Source organism: Aulostomus chinensis, chromosome 4 (genome assembly GCF_037954235.1).
Source record: "Aulostomus chinensis isolate RoL2024-O1b breed Wild chromosome 4, RoL_Achi_v1.0, whole genome shotgun sequence".
In the NCBI taxonomy this organism is placed as follows: Eukaryota; Metazoa; Chordata; class Actinopteri; order Syngnathiformes; family Aulostomidae; genus Aulostomus; species Aulostomus chinensis.
The window spans coordinates 22,322,782-22,344,579 of record NC_141323.1 but is presented as its reverse complement, the minus strand read 5'-3'; the positions used below and the strand labels follow the sequence as shown (position 1 = coordinate 22,344,579).

The window sequence follows — 21,798 nt, the reverse complement described above, 5'->3', positions numbered from 1 at the left end:
CAAACTTTAGTCATGTGATGAGATGGCGACTGTGAAGAGTGATTATGAAGTTAATGGACAAAATGTGAATTGAAAGAAAATACATTAAAAAATACTAAATAAACAAATAAATAAAAGAAGGAGCACAAATGACATTTTTCTGCACAAATTTACTGGTATTAGATTGCATTTTTGGTTCATGAGTAGATGAAAGAGTATCACATATATATTATATACATGTGATACATGCACGTGGCTTTGGACAAAAGCTTAAAGAAATTGTAGAATTATTTAAACACACCAAGTGGACTGTTTCAGGTTTCTTGAAGATGCTTCAGCTCTCATCCAAGAGGCGTCTTCAGTTTTCTTCACTGATGGGAGGATTTATAGCTCTGTGGGGGCGGGACCTTCTACAGAGGTGATTGACACATGTGAGCTCTGGGTGTCTGAGTTGTTTTGGTCAGGTTGTGAAAGGGAAGTTGACTCAACTGGTATCTGTGTCAGTTAAAAGCCTCACAGTAATTCCATAATCTAGGAGTAGAAACCAGAGTCGCTCACGACGAGGATGGGATTCAAACCCACGCGTGCAGAGCACAATGGATTAGCAGTCCATCGCCTTAACCACTCGGCCACCTCGTCTGCTGACAGCAGCCCTGAGCTTTTAAACACCTGAACTCTTTGGAGCCTATTTGTCAGAAATGGACCCAGCAGGAGCCACTGAACACAACTCTGACATAATCAGGCTTCTTCCCAGCAGCATCGTGCTACAGAAGGCAGAATACAGACCATCGATACATCATCAGAGTGAACACCAGCTGATGTTTACAAGTTTAATTCACCTTTTACTACAAAATGACATCCAAGCTCAGATTCTCTTGTCCTGATTGAACAAGTAAATGTTTAAGAAGATGAGAGTACCAGACTTTTTCATCCAAGGAAACAAGCATCCTATCACTGTCCTGTGCAGAGTTTCTTTAAAAAAAAAAAAAAGTGAGACAACCTCAAGATTTTCTGTTTCCTCTTGTTGGATTTTGCCACAGAGAATCAGAGACAATCAAAAGCTTGTTGGACTTTAACGTTGGAGGACTGAACAAGTCATGACATCATCAGTTTTACCTTCACAGGTGCTTCATTTACTTTACTTTCAATTTTACAGAGGTAGAACCTGAAATCAAAGCTGTCCATCAAAAGAAGTGAAAGCTTCCCAGGCTGTGATGTTCTTGTCTACAAACTGTCTTGTATGGAGCTTCAATCTTTAATAAAAAGAATAAAAAGAAGATAACACTTGTTGTGATTTGGCGCTTTAAAAATAAAACTTACGACTTACATGGAAACTGTCTGGGGGGGGGGTGGAGCCTCCATCAGGTATGTGTTTGATGTCTGAATTCTTTCTCTGATGTCTGAATTCTGTCTTTGATCTCTGGGTTCTGAGCATTGATCTCCTGCTTCAGTCTTTGATCTCTGACTGATCCTAAACTAATCAAAGGATCACATCAGCATATTGGTCCAGTCTACAGATGGTGATTTTACCTATTTGAAGCCTTATCTTGTGTTTGATGGACATTTTTAAAATCATTAATGACTTTTTGACTGAACATCCTGGACACTGTGGTGCCTGATGAGGAGACAACTTGGGTACAAAGTTGAAGAGGAGGGTTTTTGGAGAGGGGATATTTTTGCAGTGTTCCAAGTCAATAATAACTGTGGCAAATATCATCATTTTTCAAAATGTCCTCACGAAGATGGTTTGAAATTCTGTCTCTCCCTCATCCTCAGCTGCTGCAGCACTTTAAAGAAAACCTTTGACTCGTGGATCTAAAAAGATCAGATGTTGTCTCCTCCAGAACATCAACACTTTAACGTTGTTGGCAGGACTCCAACCTGAGCAGGGAGACCCCAATGGATTTCTAGTCCATCGCCTTCACCACTCGGCCACAACAACCACATTCACACACACATTTGTAAAAGATTCACATTGACACAACTCTTTAAAATTGTGTCACAAGCCCATTTGTGTGAGGTCCTATTTTCTCTTTTTCCGCATTCCTTTGTTTCCAGGTCTCTAATAAGTGCAGAATTACAAAGACAAGCAAGCTGGATCCATCCTGGGCAGGTGATAGGAGCCATTGACCACTGGCCAGAGACCCTGGCACAGACGTTGGGGGGTGGTGAGAGAGAGCATTTCTACAATTATATTCTACATTTATAGAATTCTACAATCCTACAATTTCATTGAGCAGACGCTTTTGTCCAAAGCCACTTGCATATTTTTTCGGTGAGTTTGGCTCCTGAGCTCAAGACAGTTGTGACTCATAAAGGACAGCTTCAAATGCAGCTGTGAAGCCTCATTGTCAGCTGGGAGGAACGACAGGTGTCTCCCTCTAGTGGCTCCTCACAGCAACACGAGCCTCATTTCATTCACATGCATCCACCACCTCACTACCAAAGGCCAGTTGGGCCTCCACAGACAGGTGAGTTTCAAGTGTTGGACAAAGGTCTTTAAGATGTTCTTATTAATTCTATAACATCTGAGATTAAAATCTATGGAATTACAACCAACAAGCAGTCAAACACCTGATCAGATGCTCCTTCATGAGGCTGAGAAGAATCAATCTAAACTGGGATGAAGAAAATTAATTGAGAAGAGAAACCTACTGATTGGATGACATGGACCCACCTGATCCATGTCAGCCTTGTTGGAGCAGAAAGAGGTGGATCAGAGGAATCAGTGGATCAAGACTCAGGTGTCAGATGAAGAATCTCTTTATTCACAATTGAGTCAGAGAAATCTTCCAACGTGAACGTGACAGACCATTTTATACCAAAGACAGGCTGTGTGTGTGTGTGTGTGTGTGTGTGTGTGTGTGTGTGTGTGTGTGTGTGTGTGTGCGTGTGTCCCTACTGACTGGAAACTGAATAATAACCAGACTAATTTTTGTTATTGACCAAGTCTGGGTGACTCACTAAATTCATAACTGAAGTGATTATTTAATTAATAAACAAAACATTTGTCCAAAAGTCATGATCAAATTCATGTAAAATCTGAGCAACGAGGGTTTGAAAATGTTCAAATGAGCCAAAACAATGTCCTGGGATCCAACCAGGGACCTTTAGATCCACACCAATCTTCCCTGACCTCATAGAAACTGGAACATTTCAACAAATAAATTCAAATTCAACTAAGCAGCAACTCTAGAACAGTCAGAGCACTTGCTAATTCCCCTGTTAGCTCCAGATCAGACAATGCAGGCTCACCTTCACACTTGGTTGTACGACCGTCACCAGTTGAAGCTTCTCTGGTTCAACAAACTCTGGGGACTCAAGACACAAATCAGCACCGGTGCAGGTCCAGATCCAGATGTTAGCTGATGGGGACAATGGCTTAAGGGAGCTCCAGGTAGCTGGTTTGAACTGGTCCCTCATCTCTGTGAGTAGAAACCATCTGAGGTGGAGGGTGAAGATCTGCTTTGACCTCCTGATCTCCCAGTAAAGCCAGTATAGATGTTGAGCTTGGAGGAGTTGATGGCCTCCTTCATCTTCTTGTTGGAGATGTTTGCTAAACTCAGCACCACCACAGATCAGAGGAAAGTCCACTTGTCAGCTGGACACTGGAGTTTCTAGTGACCTGCAGGATCTTAGTTGTGGTGGCAGCAGGCCTGTTCTAAGAGCTTTGCTCACATTCATGATCAGGCTTCATAATGGTTCTGGACCACTGTGTGATAGGAGCTGATCCTGGAGCAGCAGAAGACAAATATAGAGAAGAAAAGACAAAAGACAGAGAGAAATGAGGGAGAGAATGACAAAAAGATGGGAACAAGATGAGGGTGAAAGACAAGCAGAGAGAAAGACAGGGGGACAGGGGGATGGAAGACGAACACACAACCAACAACAGCAACAGCAGCAATAATAGTTTTGATATTGTCCTGTTATTGATGTTTTCATGTGAAAGTGGCATATTTAAGATAAAAGACACTGTTAGAACAGAAAGATCCATAAAACCCACCAACCAGAGGTGTGTCTGGTACAGATGTGGAATTATTGGCTCACACAATGTTGAGGCAACTGGGAAGAAGACAAACAAAAGAGGCTTGTTTGATTCAGACATTCATCAAAAATGGTCCTGTCGAACTGTTCAATGTGTCATGACTTCAGAAGCTCAAATCCTCTCTAAGTTCTAGTGAGAGTGGAAGAGATTATAAAATGAGAGAAGCAGGGCCCTCCCTCAGAGCTGAAATAGCTCAGTTGGGAGAGCGTTAGACTGAAGATCTAAAGGTCCCTGGTCCGATCCCAGGTTTCAGCAGAGGAACAGCATTGACTTTACTTTCCAGTGGAGGAACTGCAGACATGAAGGAAACAAACATCTTGTCCTGTGCATTCTTATGACATTCAAGACATTTTTGGAGCCTCTTGTTGGATTTTGCCACAGAGAATCAGAGCCAATCAAAAGCATGGTGGACTTGAACATGGAGGATTGAACAAGTCAAGAAAGCAGCAGTTTGACCTTCACAGGTGTTTCTTTTCCTGTCTAAATGCTGAAGGAAGAGCCTGAGTAGCTCAGACGGTAGAGCATCAGACTTTTAATCTGAGGGTCCAGGGTTCAAGTCCCTGTTCAGGTGCTATGCTGGTGTTCCAGAGTTTAACAACATGGTACTGGATGAAGTTCATTGTTGAACAAACTGGTATCATCAGAAGTAGAAGTATTCTCGTCTTGCCACTGTGAGACTGTAGCTGCAGGTCAAATGTGAGATAAAAGTGACTAATAATAATTTCATGTGGCATGCAATTAACGAAAGACCACAAATGACACTGGTCAAGTTAAATTTATTTATATTGCACCAAATCACAACAAAACTTATCTCATGACACTTTACAGGTAGAGCAGGTCCAGTACCAAACTGCTTCAATGAATCTACACCCAACAATTCTCCATCAGCAAGCACATCCTGCAAAAGCGGCGACAAAAACCTTCCTTTTAACAGGAAGGAACATCGAGCAGATCCAGGCTCAATGGGGACGGCCTTCTGCTTTGACCGATTGGGGGGAAAGAGAACAGGCACAAAACAGATAATGGAGGAAGACGGATATGTAGAAGGAAAGAGAGGGACAGAGATAAAGAGAGAGAGAGACTGATGGAAAGACGGTGATGTGAGTAGGTGGAGTTACGGGTGGCAGCTTGAGCCTCTTCAGCTCTGCAGCCTCCTCCAGCAGCACCCAGATCTGGAATGAGAGGAGCCTAAAAGAATCCAGAAAAGGAGACAAGTTAGTAATACCTATGAGTATAATTAATGTATGACACATATAGGAGGAGAGAGAGGAGTAGAGAGAAGCCCAGTACACTGCATCTGCCATCTTTCTACTTCAAATAAAATAGGTGTCCTGTCAATAAAAGAAAAGAATGTTGATGTCATCGAGAGAAAAGTACTGCATCTGCCATCTGTCTTCTTCAAATTAACCACTGCATGACATTCCATTCCAAAGCTGCGGAGGGCGCTTCAAGAAAAGGTCTGTGAGGGAAGCTCGCTCATGCTGGTCCCCAAAGACTCAAAGCGGCCCTTTCCTCACAATGAAACAAAAAAGCTTACAGCACCTGGTATTCCCAGGCGGTCTCCCATCCAAGTACTAACCAGGCCCGACCCTGCTAAGCTTCCGAGATCAGACGAGATCGGGCGTGTTCAGAGTGGTATGGCCGTAAGCCCTTGACTCTCACACACATGGGCTCTATATCCATTTCACTCACTTTACAACCTAAAAAAAATGTGATGTGCAACAGCCTCACGGTCTTTTTACACACCAAATAGTTGTCCTGTCAATACAAAGAAAAAAATGTTGATGTCATCTAGAGAAAAGTACTGCATCTGCAATCTGTCTACTTCAAATTACACACTGCATGACATTCCATTCGAAAGCTGTGGAGGGCGCTTCAAGAAAAGGTGTGTGAGGGAAGCTCGCTCATGCTGGTCCCCAAAGACTCAAAGCTGCCCTTTCCTCACAAAGAAACAAAAAAGCTTACAGCACCTGGTATTCCCAGGCGGTCTTCCATCCAAGTACTAACCAGGCCCGACCCTGCTTAGCTTCCGAGATCAGACGAGATCGGGCGTGTTCAGAGTGGTATGGCCGTAAGCCCTTGACTCTCACACACATGGGCTCTATATCCATTTCACACAATTTACAACCTCAGAAAAAAAGTGATGCGCAACAGCCTCACGGTCTTTTTACACACCAAATAGTTGTCCTGTCAATACAAAGAAAAGAATGTTGATGTCATCTATAGAAAAGTACTGCATCTGCAATCTGTCTACTTCAAATTACACACTGCATGACATTCCATTCGAAAGCTGTGGAGGGCGCTTCAAGAAAAGGTGTGTGAGGGAAGCTCGCTCATGCTGGTCCCCAAAGACTCAAAGCGGCCCTTTCCTCACAATGAAACAAAAAAGCTTACAGCACCTGGTATTCCCAGGCGGTCTTCCATCCAAGTACTAACCAGGCCTGACCCTGCTAAGCTTCCGAGATCAGACGAGATCGGGCGTGTTCAGAGTGGTATGGCCGTAAGCCCTTGACTCTCACACACATGGGCTCTATATCCATTTCACTCACTTTACAACCTCAAAAAAAATGTGATGTGCAACAGCCTCACGGTCTTTTTACACACCAAATAGTTGTCCTGTGAATACAAAGAAAAAAATGTTGATGTCATCTAGAGAAAAGTACTGCATCTGCAATCTGTCTACTTCAAATTACACACTGCATGACATTCCATTCGAAAGCTGTGGAGGGCGCTTCAAGAAAAGGTGTGTGAGGGAAGCTCGCTCATGCTGGTCCCCAAACACTCAAAGCTGCCCTTTCCTCACAATGAAACAAAAAAGCTTACAGCACCTGGTATTCCCAGGCGGTCTCCCATCCAAGTACTAACCAGGCCCGACCCTGCTTAGCTTCCGAGATCAGACGAGATCGGGCGTGATCAGAGTGGTATGGCCGTAAGCCCTTGACTCTCACACACATGGGCTCTATATCCATTTCACACAATTTACAACCTCAGAAAAAAAGTGATGCGCAACAGCCTCAGGGTCTTTTCACACGCCAAATCGGTGTCCTGTCAATAAAAGAAAAGAATGTTGATGTCATCGAGAGAAAAGTACTGCATCTGCCATCTGTCTTCTTCAAATTAACCACTGCATGAAATTCCATTCCAAAGCTGCAGAGGGCGCTTCAAGAAAACGTGTGTGAGGGAAGCTCGCTCATGCTGGTCCCCAAAGACTCAAAGCGGCCCTTTCCTCACAATGAAACAAAAATGCTTACAGCACCTGGTATTCCCAGGCGGTCTTCCATCCAAGTACTAACCAGGCCCGACCCTGCTAAGCTTCTGAGATCAGACGAGATCGGGCGTGTTCAGAGTGGTATGGCCGTAAGCCCTTGACTCTCACACACATGGGCTCTATATCCATTTCACTCACTTTACAACCTCAAAAAAAATGTGATGTGCAACAGCCTCACGGTCTTTTTACACACCAAATAGTTGTCCTGTGAATACAAAGAAAAAAATGTTGATGTCATCTAGAGAAAAGTACTGCATCTGCAATCTGTCTACTTCAAATTACACACTGCATGACATTCCATTCGAAAGCTGTGGAGGGCGCTTCAAGAAAAGGTGTGTGAGGGAAGCTCGCTCATGCTGGTCCCCAAACACTCAAAGCGGCCCTTTCCTCACAATGAAACAAAAATGCTTACAGCACCTGGTATTCCCAGGCGGTCTTCCATCCAAGTACTAACCAGGCCCGACCCTGCTAAGCTTCTGAGATCAGACGAGATCGGGCGTGTTCAGAGTGGTATGGCCGTAAGCCCTTGACTCTCACACACATGGGCTCTATATCCATTTCACTCACTTTACAACCTAAAAAAATGTGATGTGCAACAGCCTCACGGTCTTTTTACACACCAAAAAGTTGTCCTGTCAATACAAAGAAAAGAATGTTGATGTCATCTAGAGAAAAGTACTGCATCTGCCATCTGTCTACTTCAAATTAACCACTGCATGACATTCCATTCCAAAGCTGTGGAGGGCGCTTCAAGAAAAGGTGTGTGAGGGAAGCTCGCTCATGCTGGTCCCCAAAGACTCAAAGCTGCCCTTTCCTCACAAAGAAATAAAAAAGCTTACAGCACCTGGTATTCCCAGGCGGTCTTCCATCAAAGTACTAACCAGGCCCGACCCTGCTAAGCTTCCGAGGTCAGACGAGATCGGGCGTGTTCAGAGTGGTATGCCCGTAAGCCCTTGACTCTCAGACACATGGGCTCTATATCCATTTCACTCACTTTACAACCTCAAAAAAATTTGATGTGCAACAGCCTCACGGTCTTTTTACACACCAAATAGTTGTCCTGTCAATACAAAGAAAAAAATGTTGATGTCATCTAGAGAAAAGTACTGCATCTGCAATCTGTCTACTTCAAATTACACACTGCATGATATTCCATTCGAAAGCTGTGGAGGGCGCTTCAAGAAAATGTGTGTGAGGGAAGCTCGCTCATGCTGGTCCCCAAAGACTCAAAGCGGCCCTTTCCTCACAATGAAACAAAAAAGCTTACAGCACCTGGTATTCCCAGGCGGTCTTCCATCCAAGTACTAACCAGGCCCGACCCTTCTTAGCTTCCGCGAACAGACGAGTTCAGAATGGTATGGCCGTAAGCCCCTGACTCTGACACACATGGGCTCTATATCCGTTTCACTCACTTTACAACCTCAGAAAAAAAGTGATGCGCAAAAGCCTCAGGGTCTTTTCACACGTCAAATAGGTGTCCTGTCAATACAAAGAAAAGAATGTTGATGTCATCGAGAGAAAAGTACTGCATCTGCCATCTGTCTACTTCAAATTACACGCTGCATGAGATTCCATTTCAAAACTGCAGAAAGGCGCTTCAAGAAAAGGTGTGTGAGGGAAGCTCGCTCATGCTGGTCTCCAAAGACTCAAAGCTGCCCTTTCCTCACAAAGAAACAAAAAAGCTTACAGCACCTGGTATTCCCAGGCGGTCTTCCATCCAAGTACTAACCAGGCCTGACCCTGCTTAGCTTCCGAGATCAGACGAGATCGGGCGTGTTCAGAGTGGTATGGCCGTAAGTCCTTGACTCTGACACAAATGGGCTCTATATCCATTTCACTCACTTTACAACCTCAGAAAAAAAGTGACGTGCAACAGCCTCACGGTCTTTTCAAACGTCAAATAGGTGTCCTGTCAATACAAAGAAAAGAATGTTGATGTCATCTCGAGAAAAGTACTGCATCTGCCATCTGTCTTCTTCAAATTAACCACTGCATGAAATTCCATTCCAAAGCTGCAGAGGGCGCTTCAAGAAAAGGTGTGTGAGGGAAGCTCGCTCATGCTGGTCCCCAAAGACTCAAAGCGGCCCTTTCCTCACAATGAAACAAAAAAGCTTACAGCACCTGGTATTCCCAGGCGGTCTTCCATCCAAGTACTAACCAGGCCCGACCCTGCTTAGCTTCCGAGATCAGACGAGATCGGGCGTGTTCAGAGTGGTATGGCCGTAAGCCCTTGACTCTCACACACATGGGCTCTATATCCATTTCACTCACTTTACAACCTCAAAAAAAATGTGATGTGCAACAGCCTCACGGTCTTTTTACACACCAAATAGTTGTCCTGTCAATACAAAGAAAAGAATGTTGATGTCATCGAGACAAAAGTACTGCATCTGCAATCTGTCTACTTCAAATTACACACTGCATGACATTCCATTCGAAAACTGTGGAGGGCGCTTCAAGAAAAGGTGTGTGAGGGAAGCTCGCTCATGCTGGTCCCCAAAGACTCAAAGCGGCCCTTTCCTCACAATGAAACAAAAAAGCTTACAGCACCTGGTATTCCCAGGCGGTCTTCCATCCAAGTACTAACCAGGCCCGACCCTGCTTAGCTTCCGAGATCAGACGAGATCGGGCGTGTTCAGAGTGGTATGGCCGTAAGCCCTTGACTCTCACACACATGGGCTCTATATCCATTTCACTCACTTTACAACCTCAAAAAAAATGTGATGTGCAAAAGCCTCACGGTCTTTTTACACACCAAATAGTTGTCCTGTCAATACAAAGAAAAGAATGTTGATGCCATCTAGAGAAAAGTACTGCATCTGCAATCTGTCTACTTCAAATTACACACTGCATGACATTCCATTCGAAACCTGTGGAGGGCGCTTCAAGAAAAGGTGTGTGAGGGAAGCTCGCTCATGCTGGTCCCCAAACACTCAAAGCTGCCCTTTCCTCACAATGAAACAAAAAAGCTTACAGCACCTGGTATTCCCAGGCGGTCTCCCATCCAAGTACTAACCAGGCCCGACCCTGCTTAGCTTCCGAGATCAGACGAGATCGGGCGTGTTCAGAGTGGTATGGCCGTAAGCCCTTGACTCTTACACACATGGGCTCTATATCCATTTCACTCACTTTACAACCTCAGAAAAAAAGTGAAGCGCAACAGCCTCAGGGTCTTTTCACACGCCAAATAGGTGTCCTGTCAATAAAAGAAAAGAATGTTGATGTCATCTAGAGAAAAGTACTGCATCTGCCATCTGTCTATTACAAATTAACCACTGCATGACATTCCATTCCAAAGCAGTGGAGGGCGCTTCAAGAAAAGGTGTGTGAGGGAAGCTCGCTCATGCTGGTCCCCAAACACTCAAAGCTGCCCTTTCCTCACAATGAAACCAAAAAGCTTACAGCAACTGGTATTTCCAGGCGGTCTCCCATCTAAGTACTATCCAGGCCTGACCCTGCTTAGCTTCCGTGATCAGACGAGTTCAGAATGGTATGGCCGTAAGCCCCTGACTCTGACACACATGGGCTCTATATCCATTTCACTCACTTTACAACCTCAGAAAAAAAGTGATGCGCAACAGCCTCAGGGTCTTTTCACACGTCAAATAGGTGTCCTGTCAATACAAAGAAAAGAATGTTGATGTCATCGAGAGAAAAGTACTGCATCTGCCATCTGTCTACTTCAAATTACACGCTGCATGAGATTCCATTTCAAAACTGCAGAAAGGCGCTTCAAGAAAAGGTGTGTGAGGGAAGCTCGCTCATGCTGGTCCCCAAAGACTAAAAGCTGCCCTTTCCTCATAAAGAACCAAAAAGTTTACAGCACCTGGTATTCCCAGGCGGTCTTCCATCCAAGTACTAACCAGGCCCGACCCTGCTTAGCTTGCGAGATCAGACGAGATCGGGCGTGTTTTTTTTTTTTTGTCTTTTATTATCAAAAATACATCATACATTTTTACCAACTGTACATTCTTATTTACATGACAAAATTTAACAATTATATAAAAAATAAATTCCTTCAGGAAAGAAATCTTACCAAAAAAAAAACCCCACCCTTGATACACCTCGAACTTGATGAAAACACCATCAGAGTTTTTTTTTTTTTTTTTTTTTTTTTTTAATTAAGTTAAATTTAGACAAATAAACCAACACTATGTGCCTACAGCCACTGGAGCAATGCAGGTCATTCCAAAAAAATAAATAAATAAAAATTAAAGAGAGACAAAAAAAACTCATGGGACTAAAAAGAACAAATTCCTGTCGTGAAGTGTCACACACACAAATTTTTTATTTTTTTTTTTTTAAATGAAATTTTATCAAAATGAAATGTTAAACACACCAAAAACATAAACCACCCAATTTGCTCACCCCTTTATTAAATTTGAAAAATACTTTGCTTTATAAAAAAAAGAGACTACTTAGCTGGGAATTTGAAGAGAAAACATACCATTGTCAATCTTGTTTATTTCAATTTTGCCATTTGCTATGTTGAAAAATGTGTTTTTCCTGCAGAAAGTGTTTTCAAAAATATCCTTGTCCATGTCATGTAAGATTTGTAGGTGCGTCAAGAGTGTTGTGTAAAAAACCCCAAATATGTTTATTTTCTTCTTTTCATAGAGAGCGTAGTTTCTAGTTGTCCATATGGATTTTTTTGCAAAAGTGAGTATGGTATTTATGAGAGTCCTGTTCTGATCCTTTTGTTTCAGTGTTGTACCAAAGAGAAAAGTCCATGTCCATAGTGTTTCATCTGTCAAACTGAAATTGCAGTGCTCTTGCAGTAGCATCCTTATGAAATTCCTGAATTTATCCGATTCCTTGCAGTTGATGAATAGATGCTCCTGGTCTTCCGGTTCTTTATTGCAGATTTGGCATGTCCTACTGTAGTTTTCCTTATTAATCTGGTGTAATTTGATTCCTGTGAAAATTCTCCTGTGTCTGATATTGAATTCTAGCTTGAAAGTATTGCTGTCCATGTAAGGTATGTTAAGGTTTTGCCAGATTTTTCCTATCGGTATTCCCTTGAATAATTGTGCCCAGTGTTTTTCTGCTTTTGGAGTGCGTTTAATTGAGTTAATCCCTATGGTGTACCAGTCCTTTGTTTTCACCTGTGACAGCTCTTTCCCTGTGTACTGTGTGACAAGCTCAAGCGGTGGGAGTTCGGGGTCTGCTCTCGATTTGTCCGTGATGATTAAGTTTCTCCACAGTGAGGTTATGTTTCTGTTGATTTTGTTACCTAGTCCATTTAGGTAATCCTTTCTGCACGGTGTCCCTGTTTTTTTGAGTTGCGTTGTGACTTTCCTGAGACTGAACAGACCCCTTTCCCCCACCACTTGACCGACCCTTGTTATATTATGTTGCTGAAGTGCCCTGCATTTAAGTGTCCTACCATTGTGTGTGAAAAAGGTGCTTTCGAGAAAAGGTAACTGCAGCACATGACTTTTCTGACTGCACTTAGGCCTGAGGTGGGGCAGGAATTTGCCCCATGCCTCTAGCACCTCCTGGTAGAACATCGGTAGCGAGCCATGGCTTTTCCCAGGAAGGAGGTGATAAAGAGGGAGTTTCTCCCCCTCCCCGTACTCAGCCAGGTAGCCCGCCATTGTGTCCTCCCAGGGGTACTGCCTGTTCGAATCGAGAAAATTTCTAACTAATTTGGCCCTGAGTGCATCTTTTTTTGCACTGATGTCAATTAGTCCTAATCCCCCCTCCCTTTTATTAGCAATTATCACCCGATGAGCGATCGAATTTCCCTTTCCCCTCCAAAGGAAGGAGGAGATCGCTTCATTGAGCGAATTTAGTGCCCACTGCGGTAGCTCACAGGCCCCCAAAACATGATTAATTTTTGACAGTATTAAGGCATTGATGACAATTACCTTTCCTCTCAGGCTTAAACCCCTACTTCTCCATAAATTAAGTGTATTTTCTACCTTTTTTACAAGTTCTCTCCACCCTAAGTCCCTGGCTTCCCCTTCATTTTTACCAATGTATACACCCAGTATTTTCCTGTATTCTTTAGTGCTAAAACCCCAATTATTTTTTAAACTATTTTTACCGAATTCCATCATTTCTGACTTATTTCTGTTAACCTTAGCTCCTGATGCTTTTTCATATCTTTCTAGATGTTTTATAATATAATTTAAATTTTCTTCATTTTTAAACATTATATTGATATCATCCGCAAATTGTGCTATTTTAACGACTTTGTCTCTATATGTTTTTATACCTATAATATTTGTATCATTCATTATACTTAAAGCTAGTGGCTCAGCAACAATACTGTATAAAAGAGCTGAAAGCGGGCATCCTTGCCTTACCGATCTTTTTAATTTGATCTTTTCTGTTAGTTGTCCATTTATCTTTATTTGACTGTATGCGTTATCGTATAATAATTTAATCCATCTAATAAAGCCTTCACCGTATCCAAATCTTTTTAAAGTTTTATATAAGAAAAGATGTTCTACTCTGTCGAATGCTTTCTCCAAATCAATTCCGAGCAGATACCCCCCCTGTGCTGCCATTGTCCTGACGGTATCCTTTATTGTAAGGATCGTATCTATGATGTCTCTATCTGGTATGCCGTATGCCTGTGTATTACCAATAATGGTTCCTATTGTAAGTTTAAGCCTGTTTGCCAGTGTTTTGGTCAGTATCTTGTAATCTGTATTGAGTAAACTTATTGGTCTATAGTTTGTTATATCCTGTTTTGAACCTTTATTTTTGTAGATAAGTGAAATTATTCCTGCAGTGAATGTATTGGATGTTCTCTGTTCCCGTTCCATTGAGTGGTACAATGACAGCAACAGGGGAGCTATCTGCTCTTTGAAACAAATATAAAATTCTGCTGTTAAACCATCTACCCCTGGACTTTTGTTTTTATTTAAGCTATCTATTGCCGTCTTTATCTCATTAATAGTAATTTGTGCATCAGACCATTCCTTATCCTCCACTGAAATACTAGTTTGGATATTTGATAACAACTTGTCTACCTCTTCGCTATTGCTATATCCATTATCAAATAATTCTTTATAAAACTCTGTAGTTACTCTTAGTATATTTTCTTGATCGTCATATTCTTTTCCAGTTATATCGTTGATTTTTTCTATTATAGTTTTGTTTTGTTTTTGCTTTTCGAGCCCCAAAAAATATGCGGTGCATTTTTCTCCTTCTACTAAATTTTTAACTCTGCTTCTTATCATTGCACCTCTGCATTTTATTTTTTCTATGTTTCCTAGTTTTGCTTTATATAATTCATAGTTTTCTGTGTTTCTGTTAGGTTCTTTATCAAATAATGCTATTTCATGATTGATTAATTTTCTTAGTCGATTTTCTTCCAGCTCCTCTCTCCACTTTTTCTCTTTACTATAATTTATACTACTTCTTTTAATTCTTTGCTTTAGAATTTCCCACTTTTCTATAAAATTATTTTCTATTTTCATTTCTATTTTTGCATAATCAAGCAGTTTTGTGATTTTTTTAACGTAAGTTGAATCTGCCAGGAGGCTGGAGTTGAGGCACCAGGTACCTCCCCCCCTGAAACCTCCTGCAGCACCCAAGTAACACTCAATTGTTGCGTGATCACTCCATGCGTTATAATTATATTGTATTTTATTGATCTGTTTTGTTGCTTCAGGGGCCGCTAGACATAAATCTATTCTGGCTTGTTTCATTTTTCCCTGCACAACCTGTCTTCTGGAGTACTCTTTCTTGAATGGGTTGTGAATTCTCCATACATCTGTCAAATTGTGAATATTCATTAAATTATATAGCTCAGTTCTGCTTGTGTCATTCTTGTATACATTGTTAATTGATATATCATCCTTAGTTAATGCGATATTGAAATCGCCTATTATTATGGTTCTATGATCTATCCATCTGCTTATACTATTTAGAAACATTTTCCTTTCCTTTTCACAGTTACTGGCATATATGTTAACAATTCTGTATGTTCTATTGTTTATGCAAACATCTATAATAAGTATTCTACCTTTCTTGTCATGATATATTAACTTGCTATTGGTACTTATAGTCTTTTTTACTAAAATAGCTACGCCACAAGATTTACTTGTGCCGTTGCTAAAAAAGACATCTCCTTCCCACATTTTGCTTGCTGCCGCCACGCTATCCCCTTCCCACCTTGTCTCCTGTAAGCAGAGAATGTCACACTTGCTTTTAAGTAAAATGGCGGTCATCCTGCCATAAGTGCGGAGTCCATTGACATTAAGGGAGTGCAGCAGAAACATGGTCAGACCAAAAAAACCTTTAAACAGCCAATTTTCCCTCAAGATTTTTTACCTCTCCCTCCTTCTTTCTTCTGTTTTTTCTTCATCGCAGCATCTTTTATTGAGGTGTGCTTTTTCCGAATATTTTTTATTGTGGCAAAGTCCATTTCCGAGTCACTGTTTGATCTACTCTGAGGAGGGAAGGTGGAGGGCACATTTAAGGTAGGTACCCTGGTGGATGTGGCTGCCGCCGGCTGCAATTCTCTTGGGGTATCCCCCACCTCCATTGATTCCAGGAGTTGAGAAGGCTCCGGCTCCTTTTCGGACCCGTTTCCTCCTCCATCCTTTCCTCTCTGCTGTGGGCCTGAGTCAGTGCTCATGTCATTCAGACTTGAACCAAGCCTTGTGCCTGGGCTCTGCACCACTTTAGGAGGGCTCTGGGTTCTCTGAGGGGCGTAACCCTCACCAGCAGCCTGCTTGGCGGCGCCACTACCCACCTCATCATCTTCCTCCTCATCCTCCGTTCCTCCCTCACTTAAACCTTCCATCTCACTGTACAGCTCCTCAGATCCAGATTCCACCACAATATCCTCATCACTATAATTACAATTACATTCATCAATTTTGTTCCAACACACCTCACATTTCTGTATCTTATTAGGTTTCCTGTTGCACTCCCTTGCATAATGCCCCTGGACACCACACTTATGGCAGGAGAACTCAGGACAGTCCCTTAGGATGTGCCCCGGCTGGAGGCACATCCTACACACCCTAGCCTGCCTATCATGTATGACCCTGAAATATTCCGGTCCCATTGCTGTGTCAAACCGTGCTGAATAAGGCAGAGATTGGACTTTATCTGTAAACTTTACTTTGAGAAACCGCGTCCCATCAGCAATTTGCGTACCCGGCCACATCCTCCTCCTTATAGTTGATGCAGCTGAGACTCCCCACCCTTCTAGCTTTTGTAAAATTTCCTCATCTCTGATGTAAGCTGGTAAGCTTAAAAAAGAAACCATGAGTTCATCATTACACAGATCTTTGACATGCACTGTGTTGTCCCCAATTTTGAAACCATCTAGGATTCTCTCTTTCCCTTTGATGTGTGACATGGTAATTTCATATTTCTGCGGCCCTGTCGCCCTACAGGCTATTAAACCTCCACACAGTGCTCTTATGCATCTCATTAATTCGAGAACTGGGACTTCATCCTGCCCAGTTACCTCGACACTGACCGTCAGTTCTCTGTCATACTTGTGGTCGCCACCCGCAGATTTCGCCGCTCCATGTCCCTGCTGCAGCTGCCTTTCCCCACCAGACGCCGCATCTCTTTCCGCCGCCAATTCTCTCTCACTCTCCGTCGCCTCTCCAGTAGCTCCTCGCTGCCCAGGTCTTCTCGGAACCACGTCTTCAACTCTGTTCTTCAGGCCACCAGCTCTCGTTGCCTGTGGACCGTCTCCAGCGCTCCTTCCACACATCTCCTCTGAATCAGCCGCTGCTCGCCGTCTTTCCCCCGCTGTCGCTGCGGAAGCCGCTCTCGCATTTCCCTCCGGCAGTTTTCCTTCCGACTTCTTCATGTTTCGTTTCTGATTGTTTCTTTTAACAAGCAACCATTTTTCATTTTCTTCACCTGTTTGTGCGTTTTTGTCAAGTCCGTTTTCCATGCTCGTAATCTGAAATCCGTTTGCAGAGTTCAAATCCATTTGGTCCGTCCGAAAGTTTTCCATTAGGAAAAAAAAACTCAAATTGACCTCCCCCGATCAGTATAAAAACTGTCGGGGGGAAAAAATGTTCACTCTAAAAACGAACCAAAAATGCACGGAAAATAAGGAAGAACAATGAAAAAAGGCTGAAAAAAAACGAAAGAAATGGGAAAAGCGGAGTCCGCGACCTCCGTGTGTCGTGCTGTCAGCGTACCGTCTGATTGGCGCATGCGTGTTCAGAGTGGTATGGCCGTAAGCTCTTGACTCTCACACACATGGGCTCTATATCCATTTCACACACTTTACAACCTCAGAAAAAAAGTGATGCGCAACAGCCTCACGGTCTTTTCAAACGTCAAATAGGTGTCCTGTCAATACAAAGAAAAGAATGTTGATGTCATCTAGAGAAAAGTACTGCATCTGCCATCTGTCTACTTCAAATTACACGCTGCATGACATTCAATTTCAAAGCTGCAGAAAGGCACTTCAAGAAAAGGTGTGTGAGGGAAGCTCACTCATGCTGGTCTCCAAAGACTCAAAGCTGCCCTTTCCTCACAAAGAAACAAAAAAGCTTACAGCACCTGGTATTCCCAGGCGGTCTTCCATCCAAGTACTAACCAGGCCTGACCCTGCTTAGCTTCCGAGATCAGACGAGATCGGGCGTGTTCAGAGTGGTTATGGCCGTAAGCTATTGACTCTCACACACATGGGCTCTATATCCATTTCACACACTTTACAACCTCAGAAAAAAAGTGATGCGCAACAGCCTCAGGGTCTTTTCACACGCCAAATCGGTGTCCTGTCAATAAAACAAAAGAATGTTGATGTCATCGAGAGAAAAGTACTGCATCTGCCATCTGTCTTCTTCAAATTAACCACTGCATGAAATTCCATTCCAAAGCTGCAGAGGGCCCTTCAAGAAAAGGTGTGTGAGGGAAGCTCGCTCATGCTGGTCCCCAAAGTCTCAAAGCGGCCCTTTCCTCACAATGAAACAAAAAAGCTTACAGCACCTGTTATTCCCAGGCGGTCTTCCATCCAAGTACTAACCAGGCCCGACCCTGCTAAGCTTCCGAGATCAGACGAGATCGGGTGTGTTCAGAGTGGTATGGCCGTAAGCCCTTGACTCTCACACACATGGGCTCTATAACCATTTCACTCACTTTACAACCTCAAAAAAAATGTGATGTGCAACAGCCTCACAGTCTTTTTACACACCAAATAGTTGTCCTGTCAATACAAAGAAAAGAATGTTGATGTCATCTAGAGAAAAGTACTGCATCTGCCATCTGTCTACTTCAAATTAACCACTGCATGACATTCCATTCCAAAGCTGTGGAGGGCGCTTCAAGAAAAGGTGTGTGAGGGAAGCTCGCTCATGCTGGTCCCCAAAGACTCAAAGCTGCCCTTTCCTCACAAAGAAATAAAAAAGCTTACAGCACCTGGTATTCCCAGGCGGTCTTCCATCCAAGTACTAACCAGGCCCAACCCTGCTTAGCTTCCGAGATCAGACGAGATCGGGCGTGTTCAGAGTGGTATGGCCGTAAGCCCTTGACTATTACACACATGGGCTCTATATCCATTTCACACACTTTACAACCTCAGAAAAAAAGTGATGCGCAACAGCCTCAGGGTCTTTTCACACGCCAAATCGGTGTCCTGTCAATAAAACAAAAGAATGTTGATGTCATCGAGAGAAAAGTACTGCATCTGCCATCTGTCTTCTTCAAATTAACCACTGCATGAAATTCCATTCCAAAGCTGCAGAGGGCCCTTCAAGAAAAGGTGTGTGAGGGAAGCTCGCTCATGCTGGTCCCCAAAGTCTCAAAGCGGCCCTTTCCTCACAATGAAACAAAAAAGCTTACAGCACCTGGTATTCCCAGGCGGTCTTCCATCCAAGTACTAACCAGCCCCGACCCTGCTAAGCTTCCGAGATCAGACGAGATCGGGCGTGTTCAGAGTGGTATGGCCGTAAGCCCTTGACTCTCACACACATGGGCTCTATATCCATTTCACTCACTTTACAACCTCAAAAAAAATGTGATGTGCAACAGCCTCACGGCCTTTTTACACACCAAATAGTTGTCCTGTCAATACAAAGAAAAGAATGTTGATGTCATCGAGAGAAAAGTACTGCATCTGATATCTGTCTACTTCAAATTACACACTGCATGACATTCCATTCGAAAGCTGTGGAGGGCGCTTCAAGAAAAGGTGTGTGAGGGAAGTTCGCTCATGCTGGTCCCCAAACACTCAAAGCTGCCCTTTCCTCACAATGAAACAAAAAAGCTTACAGCACCTGGTATTCCCAGGCGGTCTCCCATCCAAGTACTAACCAGGCCCGACCCTGCTTAGCTTCCGAGATCAGACGAGATCGGGCGTGTTCAGAGTGGTATGGCCGTAAGCCCTTGACTCTTACACACATGGGCTCTATATCCATTTCACTCACTTTACAACCTCAGAAAAAAAGTGAAGCGCAAAAGCCTCAGGGTCTTTTCACACGCCAAATAGGTGTCCTGTCAATACAAAGAAAAAAATGTTGATGTCATCTAGAGAAAAGTACTGCATCTGCAATCTGTCTACTTCAAATTACACACTGCATGACATTCCATTCGAAAGCTGTGGAGGGCACTTCAAGAAAAGGTGTGTGAGGGAAGCTCGCTCATGCTGGTCCCCAAACACTCAAAGCTGCCCTTTCCTCACAAAGAAATAAAAAAGCTTACAGCACCTGGTATTCCCAGGCGGTCTTCCATCCAAGTACTAACCAGGCCCGACCCTGCTTAGCTTCCAAGATCAGACGAGATCGGGCGTGTTCAGAGTAGTATGGCCATAAGCTTTTGACTCTGACACACATGGGCTCTATATCCATTTCACACAATTTACAACCTCAGAAAAAAAGTGATGCGCAACAGCCTCAGGGTCTTTTCACACGCCAAATCGGTGTCCTGTCAATAAAAGAAAAGAATGTTGATGTCATCGAGAGAAAAGTACTGCATCTGCCATCTGTCTACTTCAAATTAACCACTGCATGACATTCCATTCCAAAGCTGTGGAGGGCGCTTCAAGAAAAGGTGTGTGAGGGAAGCTCGCTCATGCTGGTCCCCAAACACTCAAAGCGGCCCTTTCCTCACAATGAAACAAAAAAGCTTACAGCACCTGGTATTCCCAGGCGGTCTTCCATCCAAGTACTAACCAGGCCCGACCCTGCTAAGCTTCCGAGATCAGACGAGATCGGGCGTGTTCAGAGTGGTATGGCCGTAAGCCCTTGACTCTCACACACATGGGCTCTATGTCCATTTCACTCACTTTACAACCTCAAAAAAATTGTGATGTGCAAAAGCCTCACGGTCTTTTTACACACCAAATAGTTGTCCTGTCAATACAACGAAAAAAATGTTGATGTCATCTAGAGAAAAGTACTGAATCTGCAATCTGTCTACTTCAAATTACACACTGCATGACATTCCATTCGAAAGCTGTGGAGGGCACTTCAAGAAAAGGTGTGTGAGGGAAGCTCGCTCATGCTGGTCCCCAAAGACTCAAAGCTGCACTTTCCTCACAATGAAACAAAAAAGCTTACAGCACCTGGTATTCCCAGGCGGTCTCCCATCCAAGTACTAACCAGGCCCTACCCTGCTTAGCTTCCGAGATCAGACGAGATCGGGCGTGTTCAGAGTGGTATGGCCGTAAGCTCTTGACTCTCACACACATGGGCTCTATATCCATTTCACACACTTTACAACCTCAGAAAAAAAGTGATGCGCAACAGCCTCAGGGTCTTTTAACACGCCAAATACGTGTCCTGTCAATAAAAGAAAAGAATGTTGATGTCATCGAGAGAAAAGTACTGCATCTGCCATCTGTCTTCTTCAAATTAACCACTGCATGAAATTCCATTCCAAAGCTGCAGAGGGCGCTTCAAGAAAAGGTGTGTGAGGGAAGCTCGCTCATGCTGGTCCCCAAAGACTCAAAGCGGCCCTTTCCTCACAATGAAACAAAAAAGCTTACAGCACCTGGTATTCCCAGGCGGTCTTCCATCCAAGTACTAACCAGGCCCGACCCTGCTAAGCTTCCGAGATCAGACGAGATCGGGCGTGTTCAGAGTGGTATGGCCGTAAGCCCTTGACTCTCACACACATGGGCTCTATATCCATTTCACTCACTTTACAACCTCAAAAAAAATGTGATGTGCAACAGCCTCACAGTCTTTTTACACACCAAATAGTTGTCCTGTCAATACAAAGAAAAGAATGTTGATGTCATCTAGAGAAAAGTACTGCATCTGCAATCTGTCTACTTCAAATTACACACTGCATGACATTCCATCCGAAAGCTGTGTAGGGCGCTTCAAGAAAAGGTGTGTGAGGGAAGCTCGCTCATGCTGGTCCCCAAACACTCAAAGCTGCCCTTTCCTCACAATGAAACAAAAAAGCTTACAGCACCTGGTATTCCCAGGCGGTCTCCCATCCAAGTACTAACCAGGGCCTACCCTGCTTAGCTTCCGAGATCAGACGAGATCGGGCGTGTTCAGAGTGGTATGGCCGTAAGCCCTTGACTATTACACACATGGGCTCTATATCCATTTCACAC

At 43.4% G+C, this 21,798-nt stretch overlaps 21 non-coding genes and 4 pseudogenes across 21 annotated transcripts; 2 read left to right on the top strand and 23 right to left on the bottom strand.

Annotated features, from left to right (window-relative positions):
* Positions 1 to 536: 536 nt before the first annotated feature.
* trnas-gcu (transfer RNA serine (anticodon GCU)) lies at positions 537 to 618 on the bottom strand. Its single transcript has one exon. It is a non-coding gene; the product is annotated as a tRNA-Ser (tRNA).
* Positions 619 to 4,206: 3,588 nt separating this feature from the next.
* On the top strand, positions 4,207 to 4,279 carry trnaf-gaa (transfer RNA phenylalanine (anticodon GAA)). Its single transcript has one exon. It is a non-coding gene; the product is annotated as a tRNA-Phe (tRNA).
* Positions 4,280 to 4,522: 243 nt separating this feature from the next.
* Positions 4,523 to 4,595, top strand: trnak-uuu (transfer RNA lysine (anticodon UUU)). The gene has a single exon. It is a non-coding gene; the product is annotated as a tRNA-Lys (tRNA).
* A 959-nt stretch (positions 4,596 to 5,554) lies between these two features.
* LOC147263660 (5S ribosomal RNA) lies at positions 5,555 to 5,673 on the bottom strand. The gene has a single exon (XR_015113085.1). It is a non-coding gene; the product is annotated as a 5S ribosomal RNA (ribosomal RNA).
* A 309-nt stretch (positions 5,674 to 5,982) lies between these two features.
* Positions 5,983 to 6,101, bottom strand: LOC147263659 (5S ribosomal RNA). The gene has a single exon (XR_015115629.1). It is a non-coding gene; the product is annotated as a 5S ribosomal RNA (ribosomal RNA).
* Positions 6,102 to 6,411: 310 nt separating this feature from the next.
* LOC147263658 (5S ribosomal RNA) lies at positions 6,412 to 6,530 on the bottom strand. The gene has a single exon (XR_015115108.1). It is a non-coding gene; the product is annotated as a 5S ribosomal RNA (ribosomal RNA).
* Positions 6,531 to 6,840: 310 nt separating this feature from the next.
* LOC147263657 (5S ribosomal RNA) lies at positions 6,841 to 6,959 on the bottom strand. Its single transcript, XR_015115471.1, has one exon. It is a non-coding gene; the product is annotated as a 5S ribosomal RNA (ribosomal RNA).
* Positions 6,960 to 7,268: 309 nt separating this feature from the next.
* LOC147263656 (5S ribosomal RNA) lies at positions 7,269 to 7,387 on the bottom strand. The gene has a single exon (XR_015115314.1). It is a non-coding gene; the product is annotated as a 5S ribosomal RNA (ribosomal RNA).
* A 310-nt stretch (positions 7,388 to 7,697) lies between these two features.
* On the bottom strand, positions 7,698 to 7,816 carry LOC147263655 (5S ribosomal RNA). The gene has a single exon (XR_015115313.1). It is a non-coding gene; the product is annotated as a 5S ribosomal RNA (ribosomal RNA).
* A 308-nt stretch (positions 7,817 to 8,124) lies between these two features.
* LOC147263654 (5S ribosomal RNA) lies at positions 8,125 to 8,243 on the bottom strand (annotated as a pseudogene).
* A 309-nt stretch (positions 8,244 to 8,552) lies between these two features.
* LOC147263653 (5S ribosomal RNA) lies at positions 8,553 to 8,661 on the bottom strand (annotated as a pseudogene).
* Positions 8,662 to 8,972: 311 nt separating this feature from the next.
* Positions 8,973 to 9,091, bottom strand: LOC147263652 (5S ribosomal RNA). The gene has a single exon (XR_015114629.1). It is a non-coding gene; the product is annotated as a 5S ribosomal RNA (ribosomal RNA).
* Positions 9,092 to 9,401: 310 nt separating this feature from the next.
* LOC147263651 (5S ribosomal RNA) lies at positions 9,402 to 9,520 on the bottom strand. The gene has a single exon (XR_015115628.1). It is a non-coding gene; the product is annotated as a 5S ribosomal RNA (ribosomal RNA).
* Positions 9,521 to 9,830: 310 nt separating this feature from the next.
* On the bottom strand, positions 9,831 to 9,949 carry LOC147263650 (5S ribosomal RNA). The gene has a single exon (XR_015115627.1). It is a non-coding gene; the product is annotated as a 5S ribosomal RNA (ribosomal RNA).
* Positions 9,950 to 10,259: 310 nt separating this feature from the next.
* LOC147263649 (5S ribosomal RNA) lies at positions 10,260 to 10,378 on the bottom strand. Its single transcript, XR_015113419.1, has one exon. It is a non-coding gene; the product is annotated as a 5S ribosomal RNA (ribosomal RNA).
* Positions 10,379 to 17,780: 7,402 nt separating this feature from the next.
* On the bottom strand, positions 17,781 to 17,900 carry LOC147263648 (5S ribosomal RNA; annotated as a pseudogene).
* Positions 17,901 to 18,209: 309 nt separating this feature from the next.
* Positions 18,210 to 18,328, bottom strand: LOC147263647 (5S ribosomal RNA). The gene has a single exon (XR_015114390.1). It is a non-coding gene; the product is annotated as a 5S ribosomal RNA (ribosomal RNA).
* A 310-nt stretch (positions 18,329 to 18,638) lies between these two features.
* On the bottom strand, positions 18,639 to 18,757 carry LOC147263646 (5S ribosomal RNA). Its single transcript, XR_015115520.1, has one exon. It is a non-coding gene; the product is annotated as a 5S ribosomal RNA (ribosomal RNA).
* A 309-nt stretch (positions 18,758 to 19,066) lies between these two features.
* On the bottom strand, positions 19,067 to 19,185 carry LOC147263645 (5S ribosomal RNA; annotated as a pseudogene).
* A 310-nt stretch (positions 19,186 to 19,495) lies between these two features.
* On the bottom strand, positions 19,496 to 19,614 carry LOC147263644 (5S ribosomal RNA). Its single transcript, XR_015113408.1, has one exon. It is a non-coding gene; the product is annotated as a 5S ribosomal RNA (ribosomal RNA).
* Positions 19,615 to 19,924: 310 nt separating this feature from the next.
* On the bottom strand, positions 19,925 to 20,043 carry LOC147263643 (5S ribosomal RNA). Its single transcript, XR_015114589.1, has one exon. It is a non-coding gene; the product is annotated as a 5S ribosomal RNA (ribosomal RNA).
* Positions 20,044 to 20,352: 309 nt separating this feature from the next.
* Positions 20,353 to 20,471, bottom strand: LOC147263642 (5S ribosomal RNA). The gene has a single exon (XR_015113749.1). It is a non-coding gene; the product is annotated as a 5S ribosomal RNA (ribosomal RNA).
* A 310-nt stretch (positions 20,472 to 20,781) lies between these two features.
* LOC147263641 (5S ribosomal RNA) lies at positions 20,782 to 20,900 on the bottom strand. Its single transcript, XR_015113289.1, has one exon. It is a non-coding gene; the product is annotated as a 5S ribosomal RNA (ribosomal RNA).
* Positions 20,901 to 21,209: 309 nt separating this feature from the next.
* Positions 21,210 to 21,328, bottom strand: LOC147263640 (5S ribosomal RNA). The gene has a single exon (XR_015113748.1). It is a non-coding gene; the product is annotated as a 5S ribosomal RNA (ribosomal RNA).
* Positions 21,329 to 21,638: 310 nt separating this feature from the next.
* LOC147263639 (5S ribosomal RNA) lies at positions 21,639 to 21,757 on the bottom strand. Its single transcript, XR_015112896.1, has one exon. It is a non-coding gene; the product is annotated as a 5S ribosomal RNA (ribosomal RNA).
* Positions 21,758 to 21,798: the final 41 nt, after the last annotated feature.